The 18,385-nt window shown below is 45.1% G+C and overlaps 1 protein-coding gene across 1 annotated transcript in view; it reads right to left on the reverse strand.

Moving 5' to 3' along the window:
• LOC105568156 (sestrin homolog) overlaps window positions 1–18,385 on the reverse strand; it is a 193,659-nt gene that overhangs the window by 175,115 nt on the left and 159 nt on the right. The gene's annotated exons all lie outside the window — the stretch shown is intronic.

The following is an 18,385-nucleotide window of genomic DNA, read 5'->3' on the forward strand; positions in this document are numbered from 1 at the left end:
GAGGGAAGCGACTAACTGTATATTTGGTGTCTCTTAGAAACGAGCGTTTCATCGATAATCGCACTTTATTTCACGGCCGTTATTCTAATCGTCATTAATCATTCCGGGAGAGTCCTCGGGGCGCGTGTTCGAAGGCGTTGACCGATCTGTACGTACCCTAAATGCAACGTTGATTCTGTTATCCCGGTCGAACGTTGGCGGCATAACAAGTGAGAGATAGATAATGATATTACGCGCGGCGAGGAGAGACGAGACGGAAACGAGGCTACCTCGGCTAGGAGGCCGAGATAGACGCACGTAGCGGGAGGCGGAATACGATCCTGATTGCCAAGGAGAAATCTTGCAGCGTGATCTCGGACGCGAGCGAGGCATAATGCGTCTTCGTCGAGGTGAGCGAGAAGAGAGTGCGGCGGTATTAAATTATAGATACCGGCCCAGAATCATGACCGGTGGCGAGCAACGGTTTAAGAAAATTTTGAATATATCGTTGGTACTAAAAAGATATCGACTGCACAGCCATAAATTTCCAGATGACTCATTCGAACGGCTTTATTTTTCGTTATTTACTTAATATCTCCAATTCTCTCGTAATTTTCCCAGCAATTATTAATTCTTCTAAAGCGCTAGTGCGAATCGATTGATGGTAAAGTGAAAATAATTTAGCTGCTTTACTGTGAAGCAAACAATTATAATTCAGTCAAATAGAGTTAAATAGGACCATTATAATATGAATCAAACAAACGAGAACGCCTTATACGGCCGGTATTCATAGTCAGATCTTAAATTTAAGACCGTCTTAAGATCATCTTTAGATACTCCATAGCCAATGAAATGTTCCATGCAGCGTCTTTAGATAAATTCAAGACGGTCTTAAATATAAGATCTGACTATGAATACCGGCCTAAGATGATCGTCTTGCTCGGACTTATAAGGCGTTCTCGTTTGTTTGATTCAATAATTCAAACTTCTCCCAGTTATAATGCGATGCAAAGTGATAATTTGAAGAATCGAATTTTGAGACCGCAGCTTTGATTAACGAGCGAAAACACGGACGTTCGTTATAGCCTTCGAAGAGCGACTGCTTGCATCATCCGTTAGAAAGACTAAAGTTAGTTGTTGCCGGTGGCATTCCGCGTATAAAATGGCCTTACACACGAATACAGTAACGCGAAACCGTAGGCAAAGTATAGATTGAAGATTAAAAAACAAACAAGGTCCCTTCCAGCCCGTGCCTTCATGCTACTAAATAGGGGGGAACACGATTTGCAATTATCCCCAGGCGGCCTTTTAAGCGGCGAATCTAGGTCAATATTAATGGTGCGTCTTGGAAAAAGACGGGTGAAAAAAAGGAGAAATGTACCATCACGGAGAGAAAATGCGCAGAACGTTACGTCTATTTAACAAAAACGTGAAAAAAAGAATTATCGCGATTCTATATCGTGAAAAACTAAACTGCGACATCCGATAAGTATGGAATTCATTACTGAAACGTGATAAATAAAAAGGCGAGTAATATTATTCAGCGCATCTTCTTTTGCAAAATTATAACATGAAGATAATTGATTGCCGACTTACATCAGTTTACATTAACGTTATTACATTTTAACTCGAAACTCTCGGCGTCGAAACTTGAGGGAAACACCAACTCGTCAACATTGGCCTTAGCATCGTATATAATTCTATCGTACGATACGTTATTATATAATAACGATAAATCTTGCCAAGACCGTGACGACCGCAATGTGTAGACCATTTACGTCACGGACATAATGAAGAATAAAGATGTGATATGCACATGCGTGATAGGCGGTTGTGGGGATCGAGGCTTACTCACGCATTTGGACGATATAACGCCGCGTTTAGGCAGGCAAGGTAATCCTTGCATCCTAAAGGAGCACTCCGCGTGTCATGATTAATCGGCTAATTGACTTTTCATGAATTTTAATGAACACAGCCGGACGGGCACTCGAGCTAGCAGTTTGTATTCATCTTGCTAATTTGTGTGCAGAGTGGATACATTGTTCGCATTAAATATATACTATATAAAGCGCTCTCCGCGCAATTTCTCCCGGATAAAAATCCTTTAACTTGCCGTTGAAAATTTGGCAAAACATTCCTGGCAACTTTTTAATCTTGCGTATTAAAAACAACTGTCGAATTTCGGCAGCCGAAAGTCAACGAGTTCTGCGAAAGCAAAGTTTACTTAAAGTTAAATCAAGAACAATGTCTTTTTCTGTCTATCTGCGCGCTTAAAAAAATGTCAACGCAGTTCTTCGCTTTCACACAAAAGTAATTAACAAATATATAATTAAATAGCAATTTTTTCGAAATTGAGATGACATTAACAGAAGTCATTCTTAGATCAAATTTTTGATATTCATAATTAGAGAAAGTGTGCGCGATACTTGGAATATATTCTGTAAAATGATTACGTGGTAACCGCGAATATAAATCAGCGTTGTAATCAGATATAAGTGACTTGTTCCTTTTTCGAATGCATATTTCTTCATGAGATATTGCTCGCCTGACGAACATCATTCTAAAATGTAAATCGCGATACCAAAGCGTGCATATTACATCTTTGGGATGACATTTTTGTACGTGCTATTTTTAAATCTTTGTGACAAAGTGATTAGGTTCGCAGCGATGACATAGTTTTGATAATACACGTTTAAAAAAACCACGACTAGCATTACACTCTAAAGTAATACATTGTGAAAAAGGAATAGGAGGCGTAAGAATCTTTTTTGAAAAGCTAAGTCGCGCACGATGACGGAAAAAACATTGTACGAGCTATCTCAATCTGAGGGAACGTTTATTATTATTTCGTAACGTTCACTTATCAATAGAAAACTGCATGCGAACGAGTTGGCCTGCTAAAAATATCGCGTTAGACACGTGATGCAATATGCACGCACGCGGGCGTGCACGTGCATGTGTCAGCTAACTCTCCCGGCGGGAGAATCGTCAAAGATCTCTTGTGTAAATCATCCAGGCAAGATGGCCCCTCCCCGTTCAGTCCATCGATTGCATCGCACCGCAGAGATGTGGGAGTATGAAAGGTGCGCCGTGCGTTGCTTATGCGTGAATAGCGCGTTCCGTTGTGTAATCCGCGACGCGCCGCATCGATGCGCTTTAAGGATATGTATTGGACAGCTATCACAATCAATGCTATCGTCGTGAAATTGTAACTTGACATTTCTAATAACATGCCAGATTACGGCCAATTATTTCCAATCTTTTGTACTCGTTTAAAAGTTATTAATTATTAAATATTGCTGCTTTGACGTATGGTCTTACGGGAACGTTTGAATAAAATACTACATTATTTAAAAACTATCAAAGACCAATGTTAAGTTCGATTGTATCATGTTTCTCAAACATGTAGAAATGTTTCTGCCAAGTTTCCAAACGATTTGCTCGCGCATTTTGCGATTATTATTAAAAAACAGCCATGAATATCGCCGGCGAAAAGTGACAGCGTCGCGTACCGATCTTAATCTCTCATCAAAATCAAATCCTAATGACAATGAGCAATGCATTAAACTATGATCTCGTAAATTTGATCTTTGGATTAACTCTTGGAAGAGACAATATCCGCCCAATACATCCTTAAGGCGCGTTTCCCTAAACCTCCCAAAGTACACGCGGAATGCGCTTCGGAACATAAAGAAGAAATTGAAACCTAGAATGCCATATTTCTTTGCGATTGTTCCTTGTAAAATTAATCTTTATCACGTTTGATTGAATTCCGAGATGCTCGCCGCGTCAAGGAAGAAAAACAACGGATTGACATAAAAGTAAAGCTACGTATTTCTCGCAAGCTCGATTTAAACGAGTCAGGCCGTGGTCACCAAAGCTAGAGAAATTAAATCAATTACAATCTAATTTTGTCCCTCTTTAATTACTCTCATCACGTTATCGGACTTAATGACCTGACGAGAAACTTATCCGCAGGTAAAGGGCCAGACCGCACGACAGTCTGCCCCGCGCAAACCCGTGCGCGAGGAGACAAGCCTTTTTCCCTTGGTCGAGTCAAATCGACCGAACGTGTTCACCGGTCCCTGTAATCGAGTCAACGAATTTTCATACTCCCGGAGACGGAACCGTCTCTACCAGACGCTAATTTCACTGCACATTACTACGACAGGTGTCATCTTTTTTTTTTAGCCCGCGAGCGCTGAGAATAAAAGAGAACCGCGGAAGCGGAGATTAAAGGCAAAAACAACACGTATAAAAAGAGTTGACGGGTTGCCCGACACGTCGCGATTGATCGCGATTTTCATGGGCTGCGCGATCTCAAGTTCGAGGTTCGTTAAAACGGTGTTCACCTGACGTAAAAAGGAAACAATCTTTCACGTCGGAGAGGCTAACGATGCAGAAGCCGCGAGAACGCACGTGGACTCTCAGCGTCGAGGGGGGGAGGCAAAAGGCGCAAATAAATTGTCCGCTTAACCACTGTCAGTCGTGCTTTCCGCGGGTTGGCGAGATATTTGCGGACTCCATCTAAAGCCAAGTGAGTACGTACATATACTTTCTAATTATACGTACGATCTCGTCTTCTATCTACTTTTCTCGTCGGCCACGCGGGGAATGCGAGAAAGAGGAATAGGTGAAAAGCAGGCGTGTCCGCGCGGGAATCGTTAGCGCGACTTCTCTGCCGGGGAGATCTGTGAAAGAACGCACCATCAGCGGCGTAAGAGAGAGAGAGAGAGAGAGAGAGAAGAAAAAAAGGAAAAACTGGTCGATTCTACAACGCGACGCGGGAAACATGCGGTGGCTTCAATCATGATCTAGCTGGGATTTTTCCGTAGAGCGCAACGTGAAATGATCGCCAATCGACGTCGGTACGGTTTCGCGTATAATGCCGAAGGATTATATCGACAGTCCGCAAAAAGGGACGATGCAATATTGATTATTAGTGGTCGGTGGGGCTTACTTGCGACGGCAAAAATATACCAATATATAGAAGCTGGGGGGGGGGGGGAAGCCGCGCCGTTATAATTCATGACTGCTGAATAATAATAATATAATTAATGCTGTCGCAGCCACGGTTTTGTAATCCCTTAAAGGAGAGCTCGGTCCTCGCAATTCTTAGTTGTAGAGAGTCACCGGGTTAAAATCGATATCTTAAATGGATGGACTGTTAAAGCAGTTTGCGTGAGAAATCTCCCTCTTAAATCCCTTACTTTCCACGTAATTCCTATTTGCATGACAAATTGAAAAAAGCCAAACGTTTCCTGCCGTCGAAACCGAGGATAGTATCGGAAAAGCTAGTACGTACGCTACATAGGGAGCCGGCGAGAGCGATGTTTGCAAAAAGGACGGTAGATACTACGTGCTACTAGCTATAGCGCGGGCAACTGCATAGAGTGCAACGGCGGTCGAATTGGCACACTGCTAGTGCAACAGTCCCGCAGCCTCTATGCGCTATGCGATTCATCCGATGCGTTTTCCCTCCGCGAGCAACCTATCGGGCCGTCCCGATGCAATATCGATAACGATCCAGCACATGGAGTCCCGCACAAATATTCCCCCGCGCGAGATTCATTGCATTTTGCACAGTTTTGCCCGCGCGCTATTGTCGAGAAAGTGCGAGACTAAAGCTTACTCATTTTCTAGCAATTACATCCGCTTATCAAATAGATTGCCGGATAGATTGCTAATTGGAACATGAAATGGGGAGTAGAGGTGCTCTGCGATGGAAAACAGGAAATACTTGAGGCTTTAAATATAATTTAAAAGTGTGCGCGCAAATAAACGCGCGCGAAAATGGCGCGGTAGCGCTAATCCGAGATAAAAACGAGAGAAGAAAAACGAAGAATGAGCGGAAACGCGCGTCGTAGATGCACGATCACAGAAGTTTACTTTCTTCCCCGCGATAGCGCTACCGTTTAGCGCACGCGATTTGCATGGAGAATAAGCGATGCACCTACGCTCCCAAGAATCCCTCGTGAGAAAGGACACGGGGGATCAACGATCGCTTGTAAACATCGAATGGCGAATCGCGGAAATTTTCGCACGACCCTGATATTTTATGACCCGCCGCCGTTTTACGCAAGGGTAATGCCACCCATTTGTCTCTCCGTTCCTCCGTGCCCTCTAGTATATTTTCATTACGCGACAGAGAGAGAGAGAGAGAGAGAGCGAGAGAGAGGCGGGGGGAGATAACAATTCCATTCAGCGCAAACAGTTAAATTATACCGTACATGTGCCCCAACAGATCACTCGCATCTACTGCAATATTTTTCCCGTCTCCTTTTTTAAGGCCAGTCAGGTGCAATGTATCCACGTCCGCTCGCGCGAAAAATGACATGACATCGCGCAACGAGGAGCGCCCCTGCGACGTGTGCGATAATTAAGAAATCAACCGATCGTTATCGGGCATGACAACTGATAAATATGCATCGGGGACGCTAGCCGCTCGCTATTGTTCCGAAGCGAAATGTCGCGAGTAGCGAAATGTACCTCGGAAACTGTTCAACGCCAGCGCGACCGGGTCGCGGCGGACTTTCGCGAATTTTACTCCGAATTCACCGCTTTCTGGAACTGACTCGCCTCCGGTTTTAATCCCGGTTTCTACGTGTCGCATGCGCGGCGCTAATTCGAAACACGCGAATTCGAAAAACACGAAACGGACGGAACGTGAAAAAGGAAGCGTCCGCGCGGCGACGACGACGCCCGCGCGTTCTACTCTAGTTACTCATCGTTTTCTCGGCTGTTTCAGACGATGACTAAACCGCGGGTTCGCAGAAATCCCCTTTTATGAGTTGCCTAAAGATAAGTAAATAAAAATAAATGTGGAAATGGTACACATTACTTGGTATTTCCGAAAGCGCGTACGTACCGAGCGGCGATAAAGTTAAAGTAACGCGAGCGCTAACGAGCGCGATAACAATGAATTGCCGCTAGAATTAGCGCCATTAACGTTACGCTCTAATTGTAACGCACAAAGAAACGTATCAGTTTATTGTATCGCGGAATACTACCTTCAAAATAGTGTACGGTAAAAACTCGATTTGTCACTTGGTAACATATCGGTCAACGTAAAGTAGACTGTAAGACAGTGGCAACATCGACGAAGTTACATTAAATATCCAAGATAATTATTATAATACCGCAGCAGTTTCGAATGCAAGGAAAAAGAGATATGGAATATAGACGTGTATTTTAAACCTCGCCGAGTGACACAGTTTCCTGACAATAATTGTAACATCATTCAGAATCTCCCGTCTAAATTGAGAACGGCCAATTTTATTCTCGCTAGGCTGAACGTTGTAAATAAAAGATTAATTCCGACAAATGTCGAGAGCCACGCACGTATCTGTAATCAAATTACTTGTACGGTAACACCCGGCAGCGACGAGCCGGCGGAAGGAGAGATGATAGAAAGGCGAGACCGCAGGCAGAGAACCACGGAACGCAATCCAAACCTAAGCAAAACGATTCGACGCCGAGACGACGGACTTTAATCGCGTTTCAAGCGAGAATAAACGAGCTAACCTCGGCGATCTCTCGCGTGCGCCGACCGATGGATGGAGGGGAGGGGGGCAACAACACGCCGCGCGGGGGTATACGGCGCGGGGTTCAACGACCGTAAATTTTGTTTACGAAAATCCTTTCGTGGCGAGAGGAGGTCTTGAGAAACGGTGCTGGCGGGCCTGATAAGTGGGCGGCCCGTTCGCTCCTCGGCGATACGTTAACGCGCGAGTCGATATGTTGCATTGTCAAAAGGCCGCCACCGCGGTCTGTGCGCCGACGACCCACCGAATTCCGCGGCAAGAGCTTGATTTCGCAGTGAAGCTTATTCTACGATGGACGCAAAACGCAAGACGCCACAAGCCGCAACGAAAGAAATCGACAAATCACAGTGAAATATGAGAAGAATGATCGGCTGTCATTGGCCGATTTCTTGGCGTCGCGGCTTAGCGTCTTGCGTTTTGCGTCCAGTGTAGAATAGACTTGAAGGAACCGCACCTGCTTTACCTTGAACAGCTTTTGAAAGAATCGTCAGGAGTGATAAAAATAGAAAAAAAAACACTACACCGTGAACGATCGAAGAATTGTTTACCACTTTTGATATCAATCTGCTTTGGAATAGCGTGTCTCGAGTAATACTCGCGCGAGTATCCCGAGGAGGCTCTCTGAATTACTACAATCACGTTTTCCCGGCGTGTTGCCGCAAATGAAAGAGATTGATAAGGTGCACGAGATCGTTATCCAAGATCGCGCGAAATTTATATCGAAAGCAGGCGAAAGCGAAAGATACCCGGGGCATTTTAATTAGAGCCCCGATGCAGCACGCTCGTATTTCCACGCGGATATGGTAATACAGATATTACACTTGATAACTTCATCTCTCTCGGCTGGACTTTTACTTCGTACTTCCACGTTCGTTCCTTTCAATGCGACTGTGGAAGTAACAACGATAAACAGCGAAGGTTTCTAATACATAAACTGTTCTATTCTGGTTAATTATCTTTATAAGAGAGCGAAGGAGAGGCAGGAAGCTCGATAATAATATGCAAATAAGAAAAAATGTACGATTATGTTGCCAAGGATAACATTTCACGCTGTTTTACATCTGGCGAAAAAAAAATCTATCAAATGAGCCTTGTATTATGTTAACGCGTCAGGCGGAACCGTGTAGAATGTAAAACTCGATAATGCAATTAGCTCTCTCATAAATAAATCACGGATTTCGTATCGCGTGCAATAATGCTAGTTCCATCTCCGAATTTAGTGTGTTAATTCGTTCGCATCAACAAGTGGAATAAACTATACATGTATATAGCAATGTTACACGGAATACGAAATAATTCGCAAACGTTACACGGCCAGGCCGCGCGGTAAAAAGTTTTCGGTATATGGTGATTTAACGAATTAATCGTTAAAATGATTTATAGCGCAAGAACTCACATGCGCTTAGAGCGCATTGGCGAGTGCCGTGTCATTAATCACGGAAAAAAAAACCTCATTGAGATTGCAACAGCCAACCTGGTTACGAAATCTAGACAGCGTGTATTCCATTGTGTGAAAAACAAAATTGACCGAAGTCATATATGCAAAAGTCGCGTAACACTTTCATCGTACATTTTATTAAAATTAGTCGCACGCGCGTGAGTTTTTGTAGCGACGCGGATCGTTTGCGGCTTCGCGAAACTTTCTATCTGCCTACCACGGCCGAGAGCTAATAACCGACGGCATTCTCGCACGTCGATCGGGATGACGTTCGTTATCGGTTATCAGCCGCGGCGGCCGTGGCGTACGCGAGATATCGATTGCACTTTTCGAATCGCGCGGAACGCGGCGATTATTCAATCTCTCGAATGACACACGCCGTTGCACGAGCAGCGCCTCGCTGTCTGCGATGCCTACCGAAGGCCTCCCCGCCCGAGTGCCTAACCCCAGCGGCTCTCAACGCCGAGATTCTCAGAATGCAGTCGCGCAACGCGCATAGAAATCTGGCCGCTTAGCAACAACGAAACGCTTGCGTCGTGAGCGAGCGAGCGAGTGCCGGTTGCCAACCGTACGATAGATGCACCAGTGAATGACGGCCGGTTGAGCAATACTGTTGGACAATCGATCCTTTTGCTAAACTAAGCTGAGTCATTAGTCATTCGTTAGGAGTGAAATATTCCAAGTGGTTTTTTTTACCTTGGTATATATTACGTTTAACGTAACACGTGATTCTCGCATTAATGAACAGCGCTTCACGCGTGTCCGCTTTTTTCAGACATTTTCCTATATTCTAAAACTGTTCTCGATATGATTTTCTAGAAAGTACACAGAAAACATTTGGCAATGTCCATACAATTGTGCGAGTAACTTGTTTTATCCGTTCTGTGCCAAATGTAAAAACGTATCACATGCGCGAAAAAAATCTGGCCTCTACTCGTCTCTTTAAAATAAAGTGCTTTCTAAAAGAAGTGATTCAACAATTATCGTCGTCATTCGTTTAACTTTCAGTTGAATTTTACGTAAAAACTTCGCTACAAGAAATTAGTAGTGGGGGCAGAGTTAGAGATGAATATTCAGTGAATAGCCAATATAATAATCGCTTTGATTTATGTGAGTGATTGTAACTCAGAATTCTCTCTTATCAGGAACTAGATGCTCTAAAGTTCTTATTAGAAATTTTATGTTTTATCTTTATCTTCCTGTACCACTTAAACACCAAATTTTAAAAACTAGAAGAAGTATTGCATATAGAGCAAATAAATATAAATTTCATTACTAAATTTTACAATGTGCCACGCGTTTATATCGACCTGCACACGTCGAGCACGTGTCGAACTACCTGCGATTTTTAATACTTGTTTAAAAGTGGCGCAATAAACATGATCGTATATACATTTAACACGGTTTTTACATTTTACGGTTGCGATATCGACCAATTTTGTGAATCATTTTATTGGCTCATTTGTTACCTCCATCACTTCTTTTCTTTTTCTCTCTCCTGATTAAATTTAATTACAAATTTTTCAAAACGGTTATCTTCATTGCACGTCTTTTAAATGTTCGTATAATGAAACGTCTCCTATTATGAGATAGGCTCCTAATATGGGACAGCGGAGATTCTGCTAAATTAATTGGGATCATCTGTTGGTGCCATCATAAATTTATTGTCCTTGAAGTGAAATCTGTTTAGTGGAAAATTGATCGTTAGATCGTGTAATCGTTGCGAAAAAAAGATTCGTGATTGAATTTGGACGTCGAAAATCTACCATCTCATATTAGAATCCTATCTCATAAATAGAGGACTTTCCTCTAACATACATACTTTTTTTAATGGCAATTCTTCTTAATAGAGATTATAAAAAAGCTATGACACGCGCACTCGCACGAAAGATCGAGGTAATCAATTATTTCGCGTAGTCACCCGCGTGTGATATGAATTGGGTATAGCGCGATAATGAACTTTAGCCAAGTTGTCCCGCAAACGAGTATTAACCCTCGACTGAAGCACTGCAATCCACGTTACATAATCGAAGTTACCGGGTACCCGAGGGAGCCGAGAGGATATATTTCTATCACGTTGAAGGCCGGCAAAGTGTTTTCCCGAAGTAATATCTTATAATCCTCAAAGCGCGTGATTTGCGCGGGTATAGCTCTCGTGTCTCGGCGAAATTCAAGTCCAAATAGCACATTTTACACCTCCTTCGGTAGCTCATTAGATATGATTTTTTCCTTTCATCTCTTAGCGCGACGAAAAATTCCAACTACCGCAATTCAATTTACGCCGGACGCGATTACCGAGAAATTGCATCCCCCTTGTTGATTTTACGATTCTCGCGTGTTGTCGCGTAACGCAGTTGCAAATCGGGAGAGGGAGAGGTGGCAGCTTTACCGGCGCGATGTAACGGCAATTAATGCTTATCGTGGCAATGACGAGATTACTGAAACGGGAATGTTTCCGCGGAGAAGTTCGAATTATTTAGTACAGAGTGGCGTGACACGTGTCGTTTCGCACGAGAACGGTAATTTCTATCGCGACAAATGATCGTCGTATCGCCGGCGCGAAGAAAGCAGAGCGTGCAAAGACGGAAGAGCGATACCGCGAATGTTCTCAGCCAGCGTAGACGTTAATTTATCCACTGGACCTTCGTACGCTCTCTCCTTCTCAAATATATTTAATTTCAAACAACGAGCCCTTGCGCGCCGCTGAAATCGAGCACGAGTCTCGCATTAAATAAAAGAACAAACTGCGGAGCGAACGGCGAGCGTTTAGCGCTAAATGCGCGGCGGGAATACCGGTCTGTGCATTTTTCTCTCTTCCCCGCCGGCCGGGAGATCGGGGCCCCCGTACAATCGGCGTTTTTACGAGCGAGGCGATCCACAATGCAACCGGTTGTTGCGACGATAAAACGCAGTCGAACGACGGGATCGCAACATTTTACTGCCGCCGACGGCAGCCCAATTACGATCAATTTAACTGCGCGGAGAGTTTCTTTCTGGTTGATCTACGCCGCGCGCGCGTAGGCTAACTCGCGATACTTAAAAAACGCCGGCGCAACGGATCGAGTAGAGCCGATCGATTCACTTTGCCCGAGTTTGCCCGGGTCTCGTTGTCGGATATCGACACCGGGGGTTTCCGTCCCCCGACGAGTTTAATGGCGCACGTGTTCGCCAATCGGAAATGCCACCGGGCTCATTTCAACCAGGTCCGCGAAATAAATCCACGAGTGTTCAGCGCGTAAAATGAATTGCGGGCAACGGGGAAAAATAAACTTAAATTATCGCGTTTCCCCTTTATTGAATTTACTAATGAGCGAATGATCGATGATTAAACCGGAGCTTCTCTACGCGAGGCTGTGCGCGCTCACAGCCGTCTCTAGCCTAGAGACCCTGTAATCAGAGACTGGCCATAAGAGTTCGTTAAATTTCCGCGAGTGAAAGAGAAACATAGGCTACTTTAGTCTTCTACGATTCTACGACCTATGTTTCTCTCTCACTCGCGGGAATTTGACGAACACTTATGGCCAGTCTATGAATATACACTGAAACAAAATCTGATAGATTACACCAGTCGTCTGTTAGAAAATGGACGAATCAGGATTCCTTTAGGATTTACCAGTTGTGTAGTGAAGTCTTGCAAACTTCTGGTTATGAAATATCGAGCCCTATCGTGCTAACTAGAAATTTTGTTTGGTTTAACCAAAATACATTCTATCATACATGTCTTGTTGATACAATCAAAGCATTTTTCTCAGTGTAGGGTCTCTAGTCTAGCCTAGCGAGCGAGAGACCCGAAACGCGTCGAATATCGCGTGTTCGCGAGCACAATTGCGACGAGCTTGCAATTTCGAGTCGTTTAGATTTCCAGAAGTACCGCAATATTTCGCCGCCGGGCGCCGGTCGAGCGTCGTCGCCTTTTTTATCGCGTCTCACGGAGCAAGCTCTTGTGAACCATAATCGGCCGTTTGTCGCGCTGCTCCGACGAGGGGTGAGATTTTTGCCCAAAGACTGGTTCGCGATACAAACACGCGATTCAACGTCTCACCCCCTCGTGGATACGCTTGGCGCTCCGGACTGAGTCTAAACGTTGCAAACTTTTGTTTAATAGACAGCGAACTCTATGCTGGAACCTACTCAAATGGAAGAAAATAGTCACTCTCTAAAAGTCAGTCAGTGGATTATCGCTTGACTTCTAGAGAGCAGAGTGAAACGGACAAGTAGGTACCACTGCATACACGGAGATCATTTTCTCTTAAAATTTACCCTCGTGGAACGTGACATTTGGATGAATTTACGAGAGGTTTTCGAAATTTTACCATACATTTTACTATCTCTCGAAAAGTCAATCAGTGGATTATCATTGAAAACAACGAATAGTCACTGGTCTATGGTTGTAGGTGAATCGCTACGATTTTCAGTGGTATACTTATAACTGTAAATCAGTGACTGTTGATTGTTTTCAGTGATAATCCACTGAGTGACTTTCAGAGAGACAGTAAAATGTATGATAAAATTTCAAGAAACTCTCGTAAAGTTCTTCAACATGTCACGCTAATAGCATGTTAATAGCTGTTCTTACTCTCTGAAATTTGTGGAGTGAAAATACTGCCATGGAGTGAAATGTTCACCCTATTGGCGTGAATATTTCCTCCAACAGAGTGAATATTAACTCCAATGGAGTAAACACTTCACTCCATGGCAGTATTTTCACTCCACAAATTTTAGAGAGTAATCTACTGATCGAGTTTTAGAGAGTGGTGATTATCTTACAATTAGTACACGTGTTACTAGTAGAATGTACGGTAAACTTTTAAAACACTCTCATAAGATTCTTCGAAGTGCCAAGTTGTCCCACGATTGCATGATTTTCAGGATAAATTTTAAGAGAAAATTCTCTCCGTGCAGCAATACTGATTGACCAACGATTTTCTATCTCATTATTTCTATCCCACTTGCACGTATAAGATGAGAGAGAAAATCGTTCACCAAGAATTACTAGAAAGAGATGCAGATGGTATCTTGTCCGCCTCACTCCGTCCATTTCCTCAACACCTAGTGGTATTCCAGGATATTGTAGAGTTCACTGATAATTTGATCGAGGCTTCTGATCGCCGTAGACGATCAAGAGTCAAAATATAAACGGGATGACGTGTATTTCACGGGACGTATCTCACATTTTATCGGTCGGCGAAAATTGCTCAAACAACGCTGAGGAAGCATCGATTAGAGATCCACTCTTTCCTCCACTATGGGCGATTCATTCGGGACGATAGCTCGAAAGTGACTCTTGCGACGAAATTCGCAGATGCGATTGACGTAGCCCGTAACATCAGCGCGCGATCGCGTGCTCGTCCTCTCTCTTTCTCCTCGCACCCCAAATTAACGTGCACTCTTGTCCCTCACGATCGGTCGCGTTACTCGAGACGGCGCGCGTTCGCCGTCACGCGGAACGTGCCAAAGAGACGCGCGAACGAAACGGTTCGGAACTGGTTCAACCAAGTCGGCCGTTCCCGGCGGTGCGCGCGCGACGAACAATGCGAACTTCTGAAGAGGGGTAGGACGTACGTACGGACGGGCGAGCGAGCGAGCGAGGGAGGAAGAGGAGGAAGAGGAGGAGGTGGTGGAAAAGGCAGAAGAGCAGGAGAGGAGGAGGAAAGAGACGACGGCGGAGGCAGAGCACGTGAAAGGCGATTTAAAGGGAAAAAGGAGGAGGTGGTCGATGGAAGAGGAACGCGTGGAGAGAACGAGAGAGGGGGAGGAACAGGGAGAGGGAGGGAGAGAGACGGAGCGCGCGCGAAATACAGCTGGAGGGGAGGAAGGAGCATGGCGAACCGGTCGCAGCCTCCGCTCGTCAGCTGGAAGCTCAGCTGCAACCGGGCGCGGTGACCTCGACGTTTGCGGCGCGCGGCGCTTCACGGAAAAGCGAGTCGATTCGCGAGCGATAACGGTGCCGCCGCGACAGCGACGTCCTCGTTGCCCTTTCGCGAATATCCGTACGCCCTCCGTAGGGGAAGCCTCTCGACGTCGAGAGCGGTGTCTCGGCGGCGCGACGTTGCGTAAGAGCCGAAAAGTGACCTCCGCGCGTAAATTCGCGTCGCGTCGCGAATTATGAAACGTGTTTTTATGAAACTAAAAATGTTATGACGTAAACAAGGAAAAAATCCCCGATAGGTCGCTTACGCAATTGTCCAGCGCCTCTTCAAAACTCGTACTCGGGTGCCGTTTCGAAATGTGACGTATATAGTTTTATAATTAACTGCGTTAGAATTCTATTAAGTATCTGGAAAAGTACAACCTCGAGGACGCGACCATCTCTATTGCGCTTAGCTCGCGCGGAACTTCTCAATTTGAATGGTTTATGCAGTAGCGACGCGCGAGACGCCCTGCATAATTAAATCTTATAATAAGGATCCGGAATTAAATTGCAATGTATGGCGCCGTTCTCGACAATGCCTCTCAAGAGTGGCATAAAGACGAGCTACTTCAGAATGAACGACATTACACGAGATTACTTTGGTCCTCGGCGAATTATTTTCTCTTATTCTCAGGCGGGAGATTCGTAATGAGATTTCATGATTAGAGCGTGGCCGGATGAGTGGCGATGAATATGTTTATTCTTTTCTTCCTGGATTATCGCGTCGACAAAGTCGCCCTGCCTTTTCGCGGCTAAATCCGACTTGGCCTGTTCTGTTCGACGGTTCGAAATTACGCGAATGATGAATGAGCGCTCCCACCTGTGCAATTATGCGCACCGCGCAATGCCGATTCACGTAGTTTAAGTAGCACGCTACTTAATGGAGTGGCCTTTTCGCTCGTGGGCGTGGACGAAATTTGACTCTCAACGTGGAACGACCGCGTTATCTTGCTTGTATTTTCGACAACCACCTTGCGAGACCGATCTTTCAATAAGCTAACACGAATACGTTAATATTTCGTACATAGAGGGTAACATGTAGACGAAATAACCAGCTTGCGAGTTATTGCAGCGATATATTATTAAGCCTAATCTACAATGTGCTTTCTGCTTTCTAGAAACACTCTGTTTTATATAAACGAATCAAAACGCTTCGAAACTTTGGCGACAATGTACGATCATACAACGTATCAATTTACACAAATTTTTTAAACGTATTTATTGACTACAAAAAAGAATGTTTCTACACCCTCAGAAAGGATTTCTGTTACAGAAACAAAAAATATTCTTCACGCATTTATATTTCTCACAACTCATTTAGTATAAAAATAAGACGACATCAAAAGAAAATCAATAATTCTTATTGTCCTCTATTGAATTAAAAAAAGATTGATTTACTATATTGAGACAAGAATAAATTATGTGTAAGTTTATATATTCTCGCGTTTAGAATAAATTGTCCCTCCATCTTACAACGCACCAAGTTGGCACCGCGATATTCGACAAAAGACGATACTATCATTTTATTCTAGATCTTAGAATTTTTCATTTAACATTAAAATATCCCTTTCTCTATAAGAAATATGATTGGCGCTATATCGATCCTATTTTATGATACATTCAAGTGTAATAGCATTGGATCCGGAAATTTTTTCCGTGGGTGTAGACGTACATTGCAGATTAGGCTTTAGACGTCACAAAATTTTAATGCCTAAAACTCACACACACTCTCTCTTTCCCTCTCGTTTATTTATTAAAAATTACTGCTGTCTTGCAATCAGCGTCTGAATGAAGATCTCGTCTTAGGCTGCTTTCGGATATATCACCCGAGTACACAAGTGTATCGTTTTATCTTTATTTCGTTGAAACGTTCGGCGAACGTTCGGCGACAGAGATAAAATGATACACCGGGGCGGTGATATATGCGAACGTAGCGTTAATCAATTCGTATTTCTTCGGAAATTTTCGTCGGGAAAAGATCACGACGTTAACGCGGCGAAAGAGAAGTAAAACATTTGACTTTGGTCCACTTAATCCGAGTCGGTTCAAGAGTTTCTCCCTGAAATAATGAAAGAGACGCCGATTTTCTCGCTGTCCACCTCGAGAGATATCAATCGGCCACCGTATTGCCGACGTCGCAGAGGTCAGGCGCTTGGGAATCGACGCGCCGCGAGAGTCTCGCGAGGTGAAATCGCCGATGCGCAAAGTGTCACGTACTCGTATGAGAGGGCGAGGAGAGTCGTTTCTGCTCTCGATGGGAGCGGAAGGGGTGCGCGGTCGAGACGACCGAGCCAGAGTTCCTTCGAAAATTTTAACCAAGCACAATGTTAACTACATCAGCGAAATACAAGTGAAACAATTTGACTTTGGCGTCCATTTCTACCAGGGCGGATTAACTTTAATTCCTGCACGACTGAGGCCCGGTTTCACCGACGTCGCTTAACTTTAAGCTCAGTTTAATTCGTTCTCTGTCTCTTTCCAGCTGTTACTTTAGAAAGGGACGAGCACGAATTAAACCAAGATCAAAGCTGAGCGACGTTTGGCGAAGCCGGGGCCCCGAGTCATCTTTTTCCAATTCCTGAGACTAGAAAATGGTAAAAAGTAAGTTAAACCGAGGTCAAAGTTAATCTACATTGGTGGAAACGGGCATTGTGAACCCGAGCTACTACTCGCGCAAGTACATCTCCAAAGATTCGTACACATTTTGAAAGAGCGCTCGCGTTTCAGACGCAAACTTGGACGGTTCGGCGTTGGAAATGGGGGGGATCCTCGCGGTGTCGCACGGGCAACTGGACCGAGGTCGACGTCGCGAGCCGCGCGCTGGACAACCTCTCTCGTCGCGAGAGAGAAATCTGTCGCGGGATGCGTTTTGGAATGAAAATCGTTCGAGAGGCGGACCCCACGGACGCGGTTTGCCCGAGTGACCGAAAGCGACCTGACGCGAGGGCCTCCATCGGACGGAGCTACAACGCGAGAGCGAGCCCGGGCTGTTGTCACATCAACGCGACCCGACGCGAGTCGATTCCGCCGACCTCGGCTCGCGCTAACCCCTGGTTTAACCGAGCCCCCCCCCCCTACCCCTCCCCGATCCGTGCCTTCGACACGAGCGGGGGAGGGGGTTGTTGTCGTCGTCGATCGGGTCAGACTCGACGACGCGATCGCGATTCCTCCCCGAATTTCCTCGCCGTCGTCGCGCGAATTGGACGAATTGCAGCGCGGATCGCGACGGCGAGGATCCCCGAGATCGACGTCCCAGTGGGATCAGCCGAGGCCCGTCACACCGTCGCCGTGTCGCGTTCGCGGAATCGACGACTCCTACGGGCAGCGGCGAACCGGTCGGTCGGTGCATCAGCTGAGAGCCCAGCTGAACCCAGAGAGAGCGACCGCTGTAATAACCTCAACCTGTCTCCCTCTTTCTCTCGCTTACAACGCGCGCGCACACACACACACACACGTATACGCGGCACGCACACACAGGCACGCGCAGGCACTCGCGGCGAATTTCGCAAAAGG

The sequence above is a fragment of the Vollenhovia emeryi genome, unplaced genomic scaffold (genome assembly GCF_000949405.1).
Source record: "Vollenhovia emeryi isolate VEMERY1.0 unplaced genomic scaffold, V.emery_V1.0 DF939131.1, whole genome shotgun sequence".
NCBI lineage: Eukaryota > Metazoa > Arthropoda > Insecta > Hymenoptera > Formicidae > Vollenhovia > Vollenhovia emeryi.